This window comes from Macaca fascicularis, chromosome 7 (assembly GCF_037993035.2).
Source record: "Macaca fascicularis isolate 582-1 chromosome 7, T2T-MFA8v1.1".
Classification (NCBI taxonomy): Eukaryota; Metazoa; Chordata; class Mammalia; order Primates; family Cercopithecidae; genus Macaca; species Macaca fascicularis.
Genome location: NC_088381.1, coordinates 149,680,752 through 149,697,426, shown reverse-complemented (window position 1 = coordinate 149,697,426; position 16,675 = coordinate 149,680,752).

Sequence of the window (16,675 nt, the reverse complement as noted above, 5' to 3'; positions counted from 1 at the left end):
TAAAAGAACTGAATGGCTGCCTTATGAATAATAAACCTCTATTTGTAAATTACCTGTGTTTAGAGAAAATTCAGCTCATTTAAAATGTTTAGTAGATGTGAAGAGCTCTGAGGTTTGTAGAATAAAAGCACCTAAGTCAAAACATCTTTGAAAACAAACAAGAGAGAAGAAACATCCAGCACATCCTCACCCTTTCTGTCTTCCAAGAAGTAGCAATCTTAGGCCCTGGGAGGGGAACCATAATTTTTATTTGAAAACCTCTCAGGGCGGTTCTTTTGTATTTCCCTTTCTTTCTTCTCAGATCACAGCAGCAATTTTCTTTTATTGTCAGCTATTTATAGTTTTCTTTTCTCAAAACTGTGGCCAGAAAGAAATTGGGCAAAAAGCATTTCTTTCAACAGCTACATTATTTGTAGCACTCTTCAAAACTATTAAATACAATCAAAGAAGACCCAAAAAAAAAAAAATCCCCAAACTTGTTCAACAATTTTTTTTTTTTTGGCCACTTAGGCTGTTTTACTTAAAGAAGTGAAAGCCAAAGAGATATCCTCATCCTGCCCCCAGAATAGGGAGCTATGAGGAGAAGAGTCACTCAAAAGCTATCTTCCTACTCACAAATGAACTCGTAACAGTAAAGGAAGGCACTTGGTATAATGGAGTTGGCATAAATCTTAGTCCTGTTTCCCGTGTCTCAGACATTTCACAGAAGCTTCAAAGTACTCCGGACAGATTAGGGTGTGGATAGTCTAGATTTAGAGACCTGTCGGCCACCAACAACCCTCTGGCACTTAGTCATTTCTTTTGTACCCATAGTAGAGTGGATAAAGGCATGATTTGTAGTCAGACATATGTGACACCAAATCCGGGCTCTATCTCTTGCTAATCTTGTGACCTTGGGAAAAATACTTGGCTTCTCTCCACCTCAGGTGTCCCATTTATAAAATAAGACAACTTAGCACTCAGTGAAGAGATAGGGCTTAGCACATGGTTACCACTTAAGGCAAATACTATGCTTGTTTCCTGCTATATTGCCTCGTCCAGGGCACAAAAAAGATGGCACGTCACAGACTCATACAATTGGGACCATGTCACTGAGCTCTGGATGTGAGCAGAAGTAATTTAAGCCACTTCCAGACTCTGCTATAAAGGTTCTCTCTTCCTCCATATCTCTCCAGCAAGCCTTGAAGTCATGTATAGGCCTGGGCCTCTGTCAGTTCAGGCATCTATGAGGAACAAGGCCTACCCACGCACCGGCATCAAACATGGAGCATGGGAGACATCAACCTTTTGATGTTAAGCTATTGAGATTTTGAAATTAACTTGTTATTGCAACATAGTCAAGCCTTTTCTGACCAATATTCCCTGGGTCAGTTCAAGTCCTCCAAGACGCAGACACCAAGACAGAGTTAGAAGCACAAGAGATTTATGGGAGGAAGCCCCTGCAATAGATAAAGAGGAGAGGGAGCAGGAGTAAGGAGTGAGAGCCTGGAGGCCGTGATGCTGGTCTGACACACTCAGAAGGTGAGGGCGGAGGTGGAGGATTGGGTAGCAGGAGTCTCAGACCGTATGGTGCAGCTCTGTGAAGGTCTAGGCAAGCAATGGGGAACTCCATAGCAAAGACTGCCCACAGGGGAGTCCTGTATTGCACAGAAACATCCCACCTCTAACTCCCCAAGGTCCTCAGTTGCTGGCTGGGAGCAAACTGGGGAGAATGTGACTTTAAGGTGAGCAATGCCGTGGACCCCAAAGGTGGAGCTGGAGACTGTCAGCTAACTGTGCTTCTTACCTTGGGGTCTTTTTTGAAGGAAAGTCTGAGCAATGCATTTCGAAGTTTGCCTGAACCTCTCAATAAATAATAGCTATATTTTACCATCCCACAGTGTGTTCTCTCTCTCGTTCTCTCTCTCTCTCTTTCTCTCTGTCTGTCTCTGTCTCTCTGTCTCTAACATGGCATTAATTAAGGGTGTCAGCCTCTCTAGAAAGTGAGCTCCTTGGGGGCACCATCAATGGCTTCCTCATGATTACAGTTCAGCGTTTGGTTGGGATGTAGTAAGAGCTTAATAAATGGCAATTGGAAGAGTAAGTAACTGAGTGACAGCGTGAAAGTCCTTAGAAGAGTGCAGCTAACTCCTAGGAGGTTACTGTTGAGAGGAGCTATCTTGAGCCTAGCGGGCTGTTTCACTCAGACTGAGGTTATACCTGCTTCACACACCTAAAGTCATAATGTCAGAGCTGGACCCAGTGCAGGAAGTTTGTATGTTCCAAAGTGCCTCAGACTACAGAGGGAAAAAAAAAACTGCAATGCATCTCTTCCCCCTAAGAAGTCCTACACAGCTCTCCAGGAGCTTTGTTTGCTGCATTCGGTTAGGGAAAATGAGAAAAAGTCAGAGACACAAGCAGAAGGAAGACGAAAACACAGTGCAAAATGGCAGAGCAAAGACTAGGAAAGTAAGGAAGTCTTCTGGGAGCTCTGAGGGCCTAGCATCCCCATCAGAAGTGCACGGAATACTAGAGGCAGAGAGGTAGGTGTCTTGTAAGATGCAGCTTTTTTGAAACATCTCAGTTCAAATCCTGAATATCTGCCTGACCCCGGACAACTCACTTAACCTCTCTGGCACTGAGAATCACATTTCATGAAGGTAGGGATCCTGTCTGCCTCGTTTATGCTCTGTCCCCAGTGCCCAGCGTAGTTCTGGGAGCATGATTGGCACTCAAGCTATGCCATAGTAAGGTCTTGGAATTGGAGTCAAATGGTCTGGATTTGAACTCTGGCTAACACTTACCATGGGAACTGAGGTGAGTTACTTAAACATTATCTGCTTAGCTTCTTCATCTGTAAAGTGTTTATACAAATGGTGACTATTTCATTGGGGTTGTTATGAAGATTGAAATGAAATAATTCATGTAAGTATTTCCAACAGTATCTGGCACATAACACGTATCCAATAAATGTTAATTGTTATTATAATTATTATTTTTTGTTGAATGAATGAATGAATCTCTCAGACCTTTAGTTTTCTCTCCTGTAGAAATAGACTAAAATAATCTACCCCCATACATTTGTTCTGAGGATTAAATGAGATCATGTACGTAAAATGCTCATTTCAATGCCTGGCACAAATGTGGTCAGAGGAAATGGGGTTCTTGTTCAAAGCTGCCATATCCCTTCCTAGAGCCTGACGTGAATACCTGGGTCTCTCTATAGCACAGTAGTTGAGAAGATCTTAGCCCCAAGCCAGGATGTCCTTAAGTTCTGGATCAGAGTCCCACCCCTTCACTGTATTTACCAGCCATCCAAACCCCACCCAGTCATTAGAACTTCCCTTTCTCCCTCTCTGCTCACATAGGGGCTGTTAGCTGTCAATAATTCATTTTCCCAATGGGAAAAGAAAAAGTCTCAGGGAGCACATCTTTCTCCTTTGTTCAGGTCTCTCCATTGCTCTCTGCAGCTTCCACTTTTTATAAATGCTTCAATCAAGCTGCCTTCTATAATGTATTCTCCATTTGCTCTCTGTTTACAGCTGAAGCATTTTTGTGACACAGCTTCTATGAAGAACATTATGCAAATTCATATTGCATTCTACTCTATTCTAAATCTCTAACCTTAGGACATTCCTCTAGAAGTTTAGAAATCCCAAAGTCAATGGAGATCACAGCAATCAAAACTCCCATCATCTATTTTCCATTGCAGAGGATGCACACCCCATAAACACAGTGCTTCCATTATAGACAAGTATACGTTTAAGGCATTGGTGAATGCCAGAGAAAGAGCAAAGATCAGACAAGAGGCATCTGCTTCAAATCACTGGCCCCAAAGGTAGCAGAGCATCAGGACCATCCCCTCAGCTTTTAAGAAGGGACACTCTTGGCCAGGCACAGTGGCTCACGCCTGTAATCCCAGCATTTTGGGAGGCCAAGGCGGGCGGATCACCTGAGATCAGGAGTTCAAGACTAGCCTGGCCAACATGGTGAAACCCCATCTCTACTAAGAATACAAGAATTAGCCAGGTGTGGTGGTGTGCACCTGTAATCCCAGCTACTCAGGATGCTGGGACAGGAGAATCACTTGAACCCAGAAGGTTGTAGTGAACCAAGATCATGCCACTGCACTCCAGCCTGAGCAACAGAGCAAGACTCCATCTCAAAAAAAAAAAAAAAAAAAGAGAGAGAAACTCCTTACTCTTCCCTTGTGGATTATAATGACACCACCAGGACATATAGACTTACATGGACAAAGTATCTCACCAGGACAATGGGCCAAAATATGTGCAGTTTCAGTTCTATATTGATAAATCAGTGACACAAAAGCATCCCTACTTCAGGGTCTGTCTGGTAGGAAACTACACAATGGGAACCAAGCAGTAGGTCTGAAAGACCTTTCCTTCTTTTATTGAGTAGTTACTTTGATTTTTCCAAACATATTGTGTCCAGTCCTTCCGGTGGGTTTGTGGTCTTGCTAACTTCAAGAATGGAGCCGCAGACCTTTGTGGTGAGTGTTACAGCTCTTAAAGATGGCACAGACCCAAAGAGTGAGCAGCGGCAAGATTTACTGTGAAAAGCAAAAGAACAAAGCTTCCACAGCCTGGAAAGGGACTCTAACAGGTTGACACTGCTGGCTGGGGTGGCCAGCTTTTATTCCCTTATTTGTCTCCGCCCATGTCCTGCTGATTGGTCCATTTTACAGAGTGTTGATTGGTCCATTTTACAGAGTGCTGATTGGTCCATTTTACAAACCTCTAGCTAGCCACAGAGCGCTGATTGGTGCGTTTTTACAGAGCACTGATTGGCGGATTTTACAAACCTCTAGCTAGCCACAGAGTACTGATTGGTGCATTTTACAATCCTAGCTACCCAGTGCTGGTTTGTGCGTTTTACAATCCTCTTGTAAGACCAAAAAGTTCTCCAACTCCCCACCTGACCCAGAGGTCCAGCTGGCTTCACCTCTCAATATGACTTTGAAGAAGAATTTGGAGGATGACAAGCAGAGATTTCTTTAAGTGTAATGATGAGATGAATCATTTTTTTAAGAAGATAAAACCAAAAATGACAAGGAAAGCAAGACTTGTAAATGAACATTGCCTATATACACACACGGGGTGCAGACTGGGCAGACTAGGAGCAATCAACCCTCTACTTGATCAGTGTCTAAAACCGAGAGAGAGAAAAAGACAAAAACCTTCAAGACGAAGCCACCCCACTCAGGCACTTAGGGTAGCTTTTTTTTTTTTTTAATAGAAATGTGAAATGTGGTTCAAAGAAAGCAATCGGTATAGGCCATAAAGTCTCCCTCTTGCTTAAGTTCTTTTGAGTTGAGGTTCTTTCATTGACTACTAAATGATGTGTTGCCCAATCAAAGGCCTTAACCTACCTGTGGTGCCTCAGCCTTTGTAGTTTAACTGTTTCATTCCCACTTGTGTGTGTGCTATAGCACCTCTCAATAAACTTGGAAAAGGTTCTGCTTCTAGCTACCCTGAGGTTACCTTTATGAGTTCATGACAGAGATCTTGGACTGGACTTTTACTCAAGAGGAGGAAAACGTTCCTGGTTTGGACTCAAGACTCCAAAATAAAAGTGAGGAATGAAAACAGAAACTAAAGATAACTTTTTCTATTTCCAATTCCCTTCAACCCAGGCACCTGATACCTGGATGTAGTTCAGAGTTCATCCCACTCACAGACTGCAAAGTAAATGTGGGAGAAGTGTGGCTCTTATCCTTAGGGTGGCTTGTTGCCCTCTTATATGCATTGCTTCTTTCCTTCCATTATGCAAATCCATTGGCCAGTATAAGCATTGTTCACTCCTACAACCCCCAGCCCCTGCATTAGGCCACCAAATGCTATTTCAGGTGGACTGAAGGTCACACAGGAACTCCTACATGTCATAAATGACATGGAAGCAACAGACTCTGAAACTACAAATGCCTGGTATTCACTACACTAGGCAATCTGGCCTCAAAAAGTCCACAGATGTTATTACCCTAAGACAACATTTTTCTTCCACTTTTTTAGGCATAACAGATCTTTTTTTTAACCCTACACATTCATGCCTTCCTCAACTTTGTTCTTTTATCTAGACAGTGAAATATAATTGGCAAATTTAAATCCATGCAAAAGGATTAATGCCTTGTGGAAAGAAGTGCAGGTGAATAGAAATGCTGGAGGTGGATCCCAAGATCTAAATTCAAGGACTGGATCAGGGAAGTCACTCAACAACTTTGAGCTTAATTTCATCCTGAAATACATACAAAGATTAACTTCTCCATCTTCCATGTGTTGTAAGAATCAATGAGAAACAGCAATACATTGTATTAGAATAAAGACAGTGTATAAAAACCAAGAATATATGCCTCACCATCATCACCATCGTCACCATCATGATACGATCATCGTCACCATTTTTACTCCATTAGTGCCTTAAATGTTTTTCATGTTGTACTGCTGCCACCTAATGGCAGAGCTGAATGAATCTGAAGCTTCCTTCAAGTCACATACTCTGGTTTTGCCTTTTCTTAAATCTGTATTCACCTGGACTGAAGTCAGAAAACGTACAGGCTGGAAAAAAAATAAACAGAAATGATTGCACTTGTTATACTTGGCAAGTAGAATTCTGCCCCAAACTTGAATAAATGGGGCAGAAATGAGCCCCAGGTCTAGATTAAGGGAACGCCCACTAGGTGGTCTTATCCATTTTTCATTAGTCCAAATGTGTTTTGCATGTAACAAATCATGCTCCTATTAACTTCCAGACATAAAATGAAAACATGTAGATGAAGCTGTGGACTGATTATCAGAATTGGAGGGAGTGTGGCATTTTGAAACTCTTGAGACAGAAAACTGGGTCTACTGGTGTAAGAAGCTGTAGCAGCAACTGGTTGCAGGAATTGTACGTCTGGCCTTGCAGAACATCTTTCCAAGGAGTCTCAGACTCTGTGGTCACTCTCAAAGGGACAACAGTTTTACTCCCAGAATTTATGAAGAGACAAAGGATCTGACTCCTCTTTGGTTTCCTTCTTAAAACATTCTACTTAGACATTCCACAGGGCAATAAAAACTAATAACTAGCTGTTTGCACTTTTCATTTCCATGGTAACTTTCCTATGGAGGTATTCCAAAGTTCTTATAAAAACAGGGAATGCCAATTGACCTACATCCAGGAAATGAGGCGATAGTTTTATTTCAGGCCCTTAAGCAGAAACCTGCCCATTTTAATATAAGTATCTGTCTGCAGAAAGTCAATGGAGCCCCAAGTGCAAGGACATTGTCCCACACACTTGGACAGAAATAAAGCAGCTGAAGGAGACTGCTGAATTCAGGTTTCTCTCCAGCAGCGAAGAAAGCCCAACCCAGCATGGTGAAAGAACCCCTCTATCACAATATAACTTGGGATTCATGAAGATGGCAGAAGATTTTGGAGAATGACAGGATTTACTATCTTACAGAACAAGAACTAAATATATTGGAATGTACATGAAACTGCACATAAATTTTCAATATGATAGAGTCTGAGTAAAAAATAAAAATCCATACTTAAAGTAGAGGAGGACAGAAATAGAAATTGTTACACTGAAAGAATCAATCTGAACTCATCATTTTAAACAGGAAATATATTTTCCATCCCTGTCAATGATCCAAAAGCAGCAGATTCACCTTTTCCCAACTCACGTCTAATCCTGGTCTGCGCAACCGATTGGTCAGCAGCCCAGACTCTTCATCTTGGCTAGTCTGGGAGACTATTATTTTTCAGTTGAGGGTGCTAAGATTATCACAAGCCTAGGATGAAAATAGAATACTGTATGTGGTAAAGTTACTATCATCCTAGAAAGATAACTCTGAGAAGAAACCAAAATTAAGGTAAGAATAAGAATGGAAATAAGAATTAGAATGAAAATAGAAATAAAAATAAAATGAGAATAAAGACATGGAACATGACATTTCAATTCATGCTATTTGCATTATGGTAATGAATTTTATTTTAAGTGTGTTAATTTATTAATCATCGTATTTTGTGCATCTTCTGCATCCTAGCATGTTTAAAGCATTTTGAAAAACTTCTGGAGATGTGTACTTTCAATTAAATCATCAGAAGGGTTTTATGGGACAAATTTAAGTTTGCAGTCAATGTCTAACAATTTGGGAAAATTCATTAAGTCAATATATTTTTACTTATCATAATCTACCTATATGTAAATATTTAAAAGAATATTTATTATTTATTGCTTAAAAATAATTGGTTTATAAATTCAAAATATCAAGAATTTAGACATTAGGCAACCATCGAAAGTTAATAAAAAGGCTTTACAGATAAAAGCCATTTAGGTATTAAGAATTTTTTTCACAGATATATAATAGCTCTAGTATGCAGAAGGTTGTGTAAATGTTCAGCAACTCTTCTCAGTGGGACGGTAGGAACCTTACTTAGCCCATGTATCTGAGCAAGTAGTCCCGGGTTTCTACTTACCGTATGTGGGGAAGTGTTTCCTGCTATTTCCAGGCCCTTGTTATTTTTGTAAAATGCCCATACTTTTGTCTGTCTCTAACTAGGTTTGTGTTTCACTTTCTCTATCCTAATCAAAGTGTCAATGCTCTATGCTGATTTCATAGGCAGTATATGACAACCCTTGTTTCTACTGACTCTTTGATGTGAATTGGCATTTGTGTTAGCGAAAGACTCCTTGATTGCTTGTCAGAAGTCCCTACACAAATTACCTCAAACAAATACAAATTATGGGCTCATATGTCCTGCACAGACAAAGGTGTGGCTGGGATGACCAGACCAGACACTCAAGCGCTGCCAAATCTATTGTCTCTGCTTCACTCTGAATACTACCTTTGATTTCCTTTTACTGTAAACAGATTTCCTCCACATTGTGGTAAATGTGGCTGCCTGGATCAATGGACTCACATTCTAACAGTTACCTGACTAAAGACAAAAGTGTTTCTCTCTCCCAGTGTGAGTTTAAGAAAATCCCATGGCAGAAAAGAACAAAGCTGGAGTCATCACACTACATGACTTCAAACTATACTACAAGTCTACAGGAACGAAAACAGCATGGTACTGGAACCAAAACAGCATGGTGCTGGTACCAAAACAGAGATATAGACCAACAGAACAGAATAGAGCCCTTGAAAATAATACCACACATTGACAACCATCTGACCTTTCACAAACCCTACCAAAACAAGAAATGGGGAAAGGATTCCCTATTTAATAAACATGGTGCTGGGAAAACTGGCTAGCCATATGTAGAAAGCTGAAACTGGATCCCTTCCTTACACCTTATACAAAAATTAATTCAAGATGGATTAAAGACTTAAATATTAGACCTCAAACCATAAAAACTCTAGAAGAAAACCTAGGCAATACCATTCAGGACATAGGCATGGGCAAGGACCTCATGACTAAAACACCAAAAGCAACGGCAACAAAAGCCAAAATTGACAAATGGGATCTAATTAAACTAAAGAGCTTCTGCACAGCAAAAGAAACTACCATCAGAGTGAACAGGCAACCTACAGAATGGGAGAAAATTTTTGCAATCTACCCATCTGACAAAGGGCTAATATGCAGAATCTACAAAGAACTTAAACAAATGTACAAGAAAAAATCAACCCCATCAAAAAGTGGGCAAAGGATATGAACAGACACTTCTCAAAAGAAGACATTTATGCAGCCAACAGACACATGAAAAAATGCTCATCATCACTGGCCATCAGAGAAATGCAAATCAAAACCACAATGAGGTACCACCTCACATCAGTTAGAATGGCAATCATTAAAAAGTCAGGAAACAACAGGTGCTGAAGAGGATGTGGAGAAATAGGAACACTTTTACACTGTTGGTGGAACTGTAAACTAGTTCAACCATTGTGGAAGACAGTGTGGTGATTCCTCAAGGATCTAGAACTAGAAATACCTTTGGACCCAGCTATCCCATTACTGGGCATATACCCAAAGGATTATAAATCATGCTGCTATAAAGACACATGCACACATATGTTTATTGTGGCAATATTCACAATAGCAAAGACTTGGAACCAACCCAAATGTCCATCAATGATAGACTGGATTAGGAAAATGTGGCACATATACACCATGAAATACTATGCAGCCATAAAAAAGGATGAGTTCATGTCCTTTGTAGGGACACAGATGAAGCTAGAAACCATCATCCTGAGCAAACTATCACAAGGACTGAAAACCAAACACTGCATCTTCCCACTCATAGGTGGGAATTGACACAGGGTGGGGAACGTCACACACCGGGGCCTGTGGTGGGGTGGGGGAAGTGGGGAGGGATAGCATTAGGAGATATACCTAATGTAAATGACGAGTTAATGGGTGCAGCACACCAACATGGTACATGTATACGTATGCAACAAACCTGCACATTGTGCACATGTACCCTAGATATAATTTTAAAAAGAAAAAGAAAGAAAATCCCATGGCAGGACTACAGTTGACCACATAAAGCCAACCAGACTATGATCCTGCCAACTTATGGCCAGAGAATGTGAGGGACTCATATGTCAATGCCTGTCAAGTTTTCAAAAGGAATAGGGGTCAGTTTTCAAAAGGAATAGGAGAGACTTAGACACGGCCACAGGGGAAATTGTCACGATCTGGAAAATTGTCATGAACAACCCAACTTATATCCAACATAAAGGGTGCTAAAACCAGAGGGTACCTAAATTACATTGTTAAAGATCCTACCACTGATAGCATACTCCAATGAAAATTAATCCAACTATTTAAATGCTCAGCATCCACAGTGTGATGGTAAGCTACTAAGAATGCAAATACTATATCTCATCTGAGTTCATCATACCCAAAACAATACACTTTTGAAAAGTATGTGGCTCATCTAAAATGCTTTTTGTGCATGTGAATGAACAAATTTCTATTTCTGAGCTATAATTTGTGTAGCCAAACTCACAAGTGTCTGAAAGACTAAGAGGTTGGAACAAATTTTTTGAGCTTCTGACAGTGCCAAGGCCTAAAGATGAATTGCAATGAATTAGATTAAGTTCTAGCCATATCTATCTATTTCCCCTGTGTCATAATAAAACCTATACTTAGACTTAAATGTAATCATGCAAAGATAAAACTTAAGTTGCATTAAGTCTTCAGGCTCTTTTTTGGATTGAGACAGAGAGACAATTAAGAAAAAGCATAAATATATTTGAATGCATGTTAAAATTGTGAGTGAGTGGGGAGAAGCTCCAGAAGCACCAATGAAGTAACCATAAAGACTTAGTTGAGCACTTATTGGAAGCTAAGTGGATGTCTTGCAGATATTTTAGCATGAAAGAGATGTAAACCTTGGTAGAACTAAAACACTTTGTCCTCTTCATAGGAAAATGGTGTGACTGATGTTCTCAGTACATTGGAAGCTTCGATGTGTGCTTCTTACCTTTTAATTGTTTTTCTGACCAGTAGAATAGATTCCTACTGGGCCTTCTGTATCTTTTGCATTCTCTGCTTTTGATCAAGGTCATGCATATTTTCAAATGTGTGGCTAGGACTTCTTGATGCCTTGACATTATAAGCCCAACTCAAATGCTGGGGGAGAAATATCAGCTGTTAAAGTTAGCATTTGCTTTAAGAAGTCCATGCCTAGCACTCATAAAGCTAAAAAGCTAAATACTCAGCCTCAAAGTCCCAAATTCCTACCTACCATCCTCCTATAAACATCTTCATACTCCCCTTGGTAAGCCATAAGAAAAGTGCCAATAAAAGATGGATTTCCATGAAAAGTTATTTTGGGCCACCTTTTGATTCCTAGATCAGACCCTTGTAGGCAATGTGATTTGAATCCAATATCAATGACTCAGTCATGTAAAAAATCACCTTGCAGATGACTTAAGAAGGATGTTTATTTAAATCCAGTTTTCCAAAACTAGGGTGAGAGATGATACAAAGTCAGGTACCACCTTGCAAACCTCCCACTGATACAGACAGGAGGCAGGAGTGTGGGGTCCCTGGCAAGGGTTCCACCCTCAAGCCTGGATCCGTGGCCCTAAATGAGAATAGTTATCCCTGTTTTCCCACCCAAATATTGCTTTTACCAAAACCACTCTGGCCTGCCACACCCCGATCCTGTACCCATGAAAACCCCAAACCCCAGGCTCCATGATTTGAAGAGCAGCAGAGCAGTGTGGCATAGAAGGAGAGAAGAGAAGGAGTATCTGAATATCAAAAGTAGTTTGACTGGGGACAGTCAGAGAGGAGATCAGTCACAGTACAGCTGCACTCCAGAGGAAAATCATCCTCCCACTCCATCCCCTTTCCAGCTCCCCATCCATCCTACTGAAAGCCAGCTCCATCACTCAGTAAAATCCCCACATTCACCATCCTTCAAGTCCATGTGACCTGATTCCTCCTGGACACCAGACAAGGACCCAGGTACCAAGAGGGCAGGATATAAAAGGCTGTCACCATGAGTCTCCACTGAGCTAGTTAACATTTAGCCATCTGCAGACAGCAACTGCTAAAGGATCATTAATTGTACTTAGATACTACCATGGGGCTGGAGTCCAAAAGCACTCACCCTGGCTCCTACACCTGCCAGTCTGCATGCTCCGTTTCCCATAAGGGGCTGAGCAAATAAGCCACACCCCTGTTGCAAGTCCCACAAGGAAGTCAGGGAATTCTCCTGTTTCGTCATCACTTTGACCTCTTTTGTTAGACGTAGGAGCTTGTGATGGAGGACGTGTAGGGCAGTAGGTAGCTGTCAATATTGGCAGCCACAGCAAAATGCAGACAAACCACTACACAATCCCTTTTGTTTGTAATATCTGGCTTACGTCTCCTCACCCCTATTCACCCCAAATACATGCTGAGCATGTGCTGTGCCACAGCCACTGTTCTAGTCACTGGAGATACAGCTATGGACAAAAACAAGGTTGGTCCCTGCCTTCATAGCATTTACATCCTGGTGGGGAGAGCGAGAAAATAAACATCTAGACCAACAAATTCAATCATTGCAGATAATTTCTATGATGTAAAAAAAAAAAAAAATTGTTTTAAATAATAAAGGTAAAAGGATGGGTCTACTTTAGATTGAATGGTGATAGAAAGGTTGTCTAGAGGGTGACATTTAAACTGAAATCTAAATAATGAGAAAAAGCCAGCCAGGTAAGGACCTGAAAAGGGGGCTTTCAGGTAAAGAAGCAGAGCAAACGCAAAGAGACGAGATGGGGGAGTGGTGGTTAGGAGGCTGGAGTATGTTGGGGGTAGAGTAATAGGAGACAGAGAAGTGGGTGGAAGAGAGCATGGAGAGCCCCCAGGGAGTCTACCCCATCACCACCTACACACTTCCATCATTATACATATAACAATATATTCTAAAAGTTAATTTACTCTTCTCTCTTTTTGAGTAGACTTCCTTAAGTACACTATATCTTATTCATGATAACAATTATAGCTGCCATTTATTGAGCTATACCAGGCACTAAACTAGCTACTTTGCATACATTATCTCCAATCTTCACAACAACCCTGCAAGGTAAGTATTATTAGCATAATTTTACAGATGAAAAAACCAACTAAGTGATTTAACCAAGGCCAAAAAGCTAACATGTGGCAAAGCAGGCATTTGAATCTACGTCTTGTCTGCCTCTGAAATCCATCCTCTTTCACTATCCCACACCATCTTAACCTCCGTGCACTTACTCGTCTTTGTAGTTCTGGCTCCTAGCACAATGCATGGCACATTACATAGATTCCAATGCTCAATAAATATTTGTAGTATCGAATTGGAGTAAACTGACCGTGAGCCCACACAATGGGAGACTGAACTCATGAGGCCACAGATTTGGGGAGACTTTACAGGAGCACATGTGGTGGTGATGATAGCCTTCTGTCTCAGGATGAATTCAAAGCATGGTGGAAACGGGTAGGGAGGAGGCTGTACTTAATAAAACTAAATGAAATCTATGGGGCTTCCTGAGAGCTAATGTATGACACACTGACACAGCTGCATATCGCGTTCTGAAAAAATTAATGGGATTTTAAAGAGAGAGGCTGCTCAATGTGCTTGCAAAATGGAGACACAGAAGAATGCGCCCCGATGATGAGGAGAAAAGCACATTGAGAGAGGAGGATGGCACTGTTGTAATTGCCTGTAATCTTCCCCCCTCCTCCTCCTGACTTTAATTAGGACACTTGCGAGACACACACATTTGTAAGAGTGACAGAGTTAATTGAAGAAAACCACATGTCTCATCAACAACAAAATCAGGAATAATAATCGAAGCAGCAGAAGCAAAATTGGAAGCCACGGAGCTGTCAAAAGCAGGAGGAACTCAAATACAATCAGCCACGTAATTTAGAAAAAGCGAGAGGGCTCTATGGAAACATAAAAAATGGGACATGAAATAAAACAGTGAACTTGACTCAAACTGAAACTTTCACTCCCACAATCTGGTCACAATTAAATCTGGTCAAAATTCTTCTAATCCTTTCAGCCCGTGTTCTGGGGATGCCTGCATTTTTCCATTTCATTGATTAGAATGGCCCCGTTAAGTGAAAAGTCTCCCACTCCCTCCCTGAGCTCTTCATTAATTCACAATGCTCTCCTGTCACCACATTGGTTAGTGCTATCCTAAGTGGAGATGGAAAATGACAGGCCCTCATCCCCAGCTTTTAATATTGCTTACATTCAGAGATCATTATTAAGTTATTCCTCCATCCTCTACTTGCAAACGTACAAAAAGATTAACTAGTAAGTTCAATTGGGGAAGAATTCTCCTTACTCTTTCAGTTTCTCAACTGATTGGATCTTTGTTGCTCATCTCCCCCAGCACCCATTCCATCTTCTCTCAACAGCTCTGCCCTACCTTCAGCCAACACAGTCAGGGTGGGCTCCATCCCCACATCCAATCCAGTGCATGAGGATGTAGTTTGCCTCAGAGGTGGGCAACTGACCCAAGCTGGTTGGTCAGACTCTGAACACATATCTATGCCGGCTGGGACTAAGATACTCAATCTTTCTTATGATATGGGTCTTGGAACTGGTTGAACAATCTTGCCACATGACTGAGAATGAAGTTATTATGGCTCAAAAAATAAAGAAGGAAGAAAAACATCCTTGTCACATTGTATCAATGTGAATCAGTTATTCCTGAAGTCTGATCTATTCCTGAACTTTTCCATTATATGATCTGATAAATGTCTCCTTTTTTGCTTAAGCCAAGTGAATTTGACTTTCCAGTGTTTGCAGACAAGTATTCTAAGCATAATTTATTAATGTAACAGTAAGATAAACAATAAAATTGAAAAAAAACCAATAATAGCTGATACTATTGAGTGCCCTTATGTGCCAGTCAAAAGGTCCTCTGCATTATTTTAGCATATCCCATTTGTATTATTATTTTCACTTTACCAACATAGAAATTGACATTAAAGAGTTTGTTAAACTTCCCCTAAGCTAATGAAGATGAAATTAAAGCCAAGGATTATCTCTGGAAGCCCATGATCTCAAAATCTATTGTAATGGCAATTAAAAGACAGAGTTAGGTCATATTTCAATTCTAAACTTCTTGTACTGATCAGTAAATAAACAATGGGAAATGGTATGCCTTCCTTTTTCCTCTTTCTCGAGATACCTCTAAATGTTTCTGATAAATTCCCTAGGCGTTTTCGTCATGCCTATTTCCACACATATGATATCACGGATTTGCAGATTATGTCCTTAAGCACGACTCCACAACAAAAGCACATTGCGGAAACTGAAACACTTGTCATCACTCAGGGTCTCAACCACTCAAACCAATGTGCATGAGTAGAGGTCACAATGCCAGAAAGAAAGCTACAGAATATTAGAGGTTGCTCAACAGAAGTAGTGAATTGTCCATTGCGGGACATAAAAGTTACCAGAAACTAACCACACAAAGTCATAACAGAGTGCTACTTTCTGGATCAGGTATCATAACCAATGCTAAACTGCTGTTTTCTAACTCCATTACTAGATTCAGAGGCTACCAGGTGACTCCAAAGCTTCCTTGACTGATACGTGGTAACTATCTGTAATTCTGTACCTATACCTACTTCCAAATCTTTATCACTTTTTTTGTATTTCAATCCTCAATGCAGAATATGTCAGCCCTTTCCAAGTCCAATATGCCACTTTTCAAATGTGAGACACCATGCAGGTAAAAGCATGAGATAGAACAGTGAGGATTAGAGACTTAAATGTTAGACCTAATACCATAAAAACTCTAGAGGAAAACCTAGGTAGTACCATTAAGGACATAGGCATGGGCAAAGACTTCATGTCTAAAACACCAAAAGCAACGGCAGCAGAAGCCAAAATTGACAAATGGGATCTAATTAAACTAAAGAGCTTCTGCACAGCAAAAGAAACTACCATCAGAGTGAACAGGCAACCTACAGAATGGGAAAAAATTTTTGCAATCTACTCATCTGACAAAGGGCTAATATCCAGAACCTACAAAGAACTCAAACAAATTTACAAGAAAAAAACAAACAACCCCATCAAAAAGTGGGCAAAGGATATGAACAGACATTTCTCAAAAGAAGATATTCATACAGCCAACAGACACATGAAAAAATGCTCAGCATCACTGGCCATCAGAGAAATGCAAATCAAAACCACAATGAGATACCATCTCACACCAGTTAGAATGGCGATCATTAAAAAGTCAGGAAACAACAG